We start from the raw sequence: 6,000 nt of genomic DNA, 5'->3' as shown, positions 1-6,000 counted from the left end.
TTTACGTGGTTCGGCTAACTAGCCTACGTCCACGGGAGGGGGTTTCACTATGGAGGAAAAATACCAAACTTATACAAGTTCTCTCTTTCTCTCTTTCTTTTCTCTCAAAAATCCACTTAAGATTTTTCTCACTAATTTCCCCACACAACTAAAAAAAACCCTAGGTCATCAGGTATTTATAGGGAACGAACAACAAAGTTCTCGCGTGAACTTCTGGGCCGCACCTGGGCTTTTGTCTCCGCTCGTGGGTGTGCCCATCCACGTTTACAATTCTCCACCTCGTACATCATTTAATAAACCTTAAATTTTGGATGATCACCAGAAGAACCCCACGAACTTCACCAGAGAGATCCAGGCCAAGAAACCAGGCCAAACCAGCTGCGCCACTATACCATGGCTGCCTACGTACCCTCCACCGGGATCAAGCTAACCGTAGTTCTAGTATTGTTCTCCATCGTAGTCTCCACCTCACCCCATCACCGCCCCGAAGGGCCATGCCCTCTCGGGCAAATCAACACGGGCTGATATGAAGCAAGTCCAAGCAATGCTGGAACTTGCTACCTGTGACCACCTTGGTTAACATGTCTGCGGGATTCTCATTCGTGTGCACCTTCATGAGAGAAATATCACCTTCCTCTATGACATCCCGCACGAAATGATACCTGACATCGATATGCTTGGTACGAGCATGATGAACTTGATTCTTCGCCAAGTGAATCGCACTCTGACTGTCGCACCACAAGTTCACATTCTCCTGCTCGATCCCCAAATCGTCTAGAAGACCCCACAACCATAATGCTTCCTTCACTCCCTCCGCCATGGCCATGTACTCGGCCTCTGTAGTAGAAAGTGCCACTGTAGCCTGCAACATCGATCGCCAACTAACTGGAGCTCCATGTATCTTGAATACATAACCAGTAGTAGATCGCCGTCTATCTAGATCACCCGCATAATCAGAGTCAACAAACCCGTCAATCTGACATGTATCTCCACCAAAACACAGACCCGTATCTGCGGTACCTTTCAAGTACCTCAGGACCCATTTCACCGCTTCCCAGTGCGCCTTTCCCGGATTCGCCATGAACCTGCTGACCACACTAACCGCTTGTGAAATATCTGAACGTGTACACACCATGACGTACATTAAACTGCCAACTGCACTAGCATAAGGAACACGCTCCATGTGTGCCTTATCTTCCGCTGTAGTGGGAGATTGTTTACCTGAAAACCTAACATGTGGAGCCAATGGAGTCACCACCGACTTTATATTTTGCATCATGAACCTTGCGATCACCCGTTCTATGTAGCCCTTCTGACTCAAGAACAATCGCCGATTCGTCCGCTCTCTTCTAATCTCCATACCCAGTATTTTTCTAGCAGCGCCCATGTCCTTCATCTCGAACTCTTTACCAAGTTGAGATTTTAACCTATCTATCTCCACCTTGCTTCTTGAAGCAATAAGCATGTCATCCACATACAAAAGGAGATAGATATAATCACCTCCACGAAGCTTTTGAATGTAAACACAACAATCGTAATCGCTTCGGGAAAACCCATGCTTTAGCATGAAGGAGTCAAATCGCTTGTACCACTGCCGAGGAGATTGCTTTAGTCCATAGAGTGACTTCCTCAAGCGACATACATGATGTTCCTTATTCTCAACCTTGTAGCCCTCAGGTTGATGCATGTAGATTTCTTCATCCAAGTCTCCGTGCAAGAAGGCCGTTTTAACATCGAGTTGTTCCAGCTCAAGATCACCATGAGCAACAATACTCAATAGCACCCGAATAGAAGTGTGTTTCACCACCGGAGAAAAGATCTCATTGTAATCCACACCCTCTTTTTGTGCAAACCCTTTAGCCACTAGCCTCGCCTTGTACCTTGTACCACCGAGCTCTGAAGGATCTTCCTTTCTCTTATACACCCACTTACAACCAATAGCTTTTCTTCCTACGGGCAATGGGACCACCTCCCATGTTTGGTTCTTCCGAAGAGATTCCATCTTCTCCTCTATCGCAGCCAACCAACTCTCATTATCTTTATCCCGAATAGCTTCCTTGAAGGAGATCGGCTCATCTTCCTCCACCGAGAGTGCGTATTCAACCAAATTAACCTGCCCATAGTGCTTCAGGGGTTGATCAGCCCCCAGCTTCTGTACCTGCTTGTATGCTCGCTTTGGCATAGTGGAAGCCAAAGTATCCTCGAGCTGCTGCTGTTGTAGTGCTTGTGTATTTTCTTGCTGAACCTCCTCCTGCTCAAGCTCATCATCTACCTGATTTCCCACTTGAACATGACTAGAACCTGGTTGGTCTTTAGGTTCTATCTCAATAACCTGGGACTTTGAAGTCCCAACAGTCCCAACACCATCATCCTTGGGCGCCCTAGCAATCATGGATTTTTCATCAAAGGTAACATCCCTGCTGATCACGAACTTTGAATCTTCTGTACACCAAAGGCGGTAGCCTTTTACGCCCTTCGCATACCCTAAGAATATCGCCTTCTTAGCCCTCGCGTCAAGCTTTCCCTCGTTGACGTGATAATAGGCGGTACATCCGAAAATTCTGAGCCTCTCATAATCTGCATGTTCCCCTGACCACACCCTATAGGGTGTATCACCATCCAATGTCGAATGTGGAGAACGGTTCACAATGTAACATGCTGTAGCCACCGCTTCTGCCCACCATTCGTTGCCCAATCCAGCATAAGATCGCATACTCATTGCCTTCTCCCGCAATGTTCGGTTCAGTCTCTCCGCGACCCCGTTCTGCTGTGGTGTTGACCTGACTGTCCAGTGTCGAACAATGCCCTCCTGATCACAGAACTCCTTGAAAGCACCGTCTGTATACTCTGTACCGTTGTCAGATCTTAGTGTCTTCAATTTCTTGCCCGTCCTGTTCTCAACCATTGCTTTCCACTTCTTGAATGTCTCGAATACCTCATTCTTATGCTTAAGAAAATAAATCCAAGCATATCTCGAATGATCATCTATGAACGAGACAAAATACCTGGAACCACCCTTGGAAGTTGTCTGAGCCGGACCCCAAACATCCGTGTGCACATAATCTAGTATACCTCTGCTCTTGTGATTGCTTTTCAAGAATTGGACCCTGTGCGCCTTTCCGTACACACAATCCTCGCAAAAATCCATGCAAGGTTTCTTCAGATTCTTCAGCAAACCCTCCTTACCAAGCAGAACCAGACCCTTCTCTGACATGTGCCCAAGCCGCCTATGCCATAACCGGGTGTGCTCACATGGGTCTCCACCACTTCCATCAGTTCCAACCGCTGCATCTCCTGTCACCGTCGTACCCGAGAGAGTATATAGATTACCGTGACGAACACCCTTCATCACTGTTAGGGAACCTCGAACAACCTTCTTTACTCCGTTCTCTGTAACAATCTTGCAGCCACCGGAGTCTAATGCACCCACTGAGATAAGATTCTTCCGCAAGTCGGGAACGTGCCGCACGTCCGTTAGGGTTCTGACCACTCCATCATGCATCTTGATTTTTATATCACCGAGCCCCACCGTTTTACAAGCATGGTTATTCCCCAGCAATACAGTTCCACCATCAATGCTCCTATAGGTAGTAAACCACTTCCTATTTGGGCACATGTGGTAAGAGCAACCTGAATCAAGTATCCACTTACCGGAGGTATCTTCGCCACCCGTAACAACATAGCATTCTTTATCGCTCCCTTCCTCCGATGCGTAACTCGCCTCTTCCTTGCCTTCTCTTCTCTCGGTCTTGTTGTTGTTCTTTTTCCCACCTACTCTCTTGTTAGGACAGTCAACCTTGAAATGCCCAACTTCACCGCATTTGAAGCACACTCTTCCCGCAAGAGGTCTCGATTTAGATCTAGACTTTCCTCCCTTGCCTTTTCCTCGCTCATTGCTCCTTCCTCTAGCAAACAATCCCTGCGCTTGTTCTTTGTTACCACCAGTAGTCATGTCACCGGTTGCAATCTTTCGAAGGTCATCCCCTAGAAGCGCCGTTCTAGTCTCATCCATCGTCAAATTGTCTCCCACAAGCATCAATGTTTGCACCAGGTTCTCATAAGACTTCGGCAGAGATAGAAGTAATAGAAGAGCCTGATCCTCATCTTCTACAGTCACATCGATGTCCTTCAGATCCGATATAATCCTATCGAACTTGTTGATATATTCCCGGATTGATGAGCCCTCCTCCATCTTGCAAGTATACAATTTGGATTTCAAATAGATCCGGTTTGTTAGACTCTTCGTCATGAAGGTGCTTTCTAACTTCAACCACACGCCCGCGGTCGTTTCCTCTCCATCTACCAAGAAAGCTACATCCCTTTCAAGGCAAAGGATAATCGACGCCCGTGCTTCCAGATCCAGCTCCTCCCAATCCTCATCAGACATATCCTTGTGCTTCTTCTCTTTTCCCGCCAAAGCTTTGTGCAATTTCTGCGAAATCAACGTGTTCTTCATCTGCATCCTCCAATAGGAAAAATCATTCTTCTCATTGAATTTTTCAATCTCGTATTTTCCCACTTTAACTGTTTTACTTGTTGACGCCATTCTCCGCTTGTCTCAGGAAATTACCGAGCACCACCTCAAATCAGAAGCTACACCACTCCCAATCTGAATAACAGCTCTGATACCAATTGTTGGGCGCATAGTCACGCCCACCGCCGCGGAAGCGATATCAACTGAGAGAAAGCCCTGGCTTTTGTTGTCACAAAAGCACAAGTCAACCTCTATATTCTTGTTTCTCAAAGGAAACGAGAATAGATAATGAAATTCTTATTTCTCAAAGGAAACAAGAATCGAAAGTGATATATTTCATCAAAGTGAAATATACACTCTTCCTCTCATCAGCTCTAAGACCGAATTTTGAGGGATCCTACAAGCAATAGCCAACAACCCAGAAAACAGTAAATACACGAGATTTACGTGGTTCGGCAAACTTGCCTACGTCCACGGGAGGGGTGAGGGGAGATTCCACTATGAGAAGAACACCGACGACTTGTACAATCCACAAGCTCGTCTGAAAGAAAAAGATCTAATTTTTACCCAAAAGAAATTAATCTCTCTTTTGTAAATCCCTCTTTTTCTCTCCTCAAAATCTCTCTTTTTCTCTCAACAAACACCAGCAATTCCCTCTGCTCAGCCGCCAAAAGAAAACAAAATCCCTCTCTGACTTTTGCGATTTTTCCCAGCAGCTTTTTACCAAGCCGCTGTTCCCTTGCGTTTTGATTTCCCACACAGCCGAAAACCCTAGGGACATTAGGCTTATATAGGAGATTGATGCGGTTATAAGCCTAATAAATGGGCCTTGGCTTTTACCCGCTGGAATTGGGCAAAGCTCCTCATGCACACGTAGAGGTGTGGCCCCCACATAAACACCCCTGTTCACAATATATATTTAGATCAAAGTTAATTTAAATAAGCCATCGCAGCTAAGAGATTAATGCACGAACCAAATGCTCCGATACCATGTTGATAGAAGTGGGGAGAAATTATACTTTGGATCGGTGCTCTGATTTGTAGCTAGCGACGACCTACTCGGATCTCGACAATGGAGGGAACTACGACTGATGAGACTCGCCCACACTATTCACGACCCACACAATAACCTCCGTTTCATTCTCTCGAGTCCTTGCCAATTTGAGTATTTTTAGTTGTTTATTAGATATGAAGTCTTTATCTCTATTTATCGTTCAGTTAGCTACCAAATCCTTATAGATAGGAATAATCAACCCAAAAGATTAGATCTCCCTAGCTAACATCTTGATCCTATGGTATATTTCATAACGAAGGCACATCATGATTTTGGGATATGGCAGCTGACTAAGGGCGCCCAAAATCCCAACATTGATCACTGACTGTAGAAAGAAATAATTCAAAGAGGGCTATGTAGATGCATCTTTCTTCTCGTTAAACATCACATATGATGAATATTCTCAGTCTGTTTTATACTTCCCTTTGCACGTATGTTTTTTGAGTCTATCAGTTTGCAGGCTTGTTGGATT

This window comes from Asparagus officinalis, chromosome 1 (genome assembly GCF_001876935.1).
Source record: "Asparagus officinalis chromosome 1, Aspof.V1, whole genome shotgun sequence".
NCBI classification, from domain to species: domain Eukaryota; kingdom Viridiplantae; phylum Streptophyta; class Magnoliopsida; order Asparagales; family Asparagaceae; genus Asparagus; species Asparagus officinalis.
Note: the sequence above shows the minus strand (reverse complement) of the source record.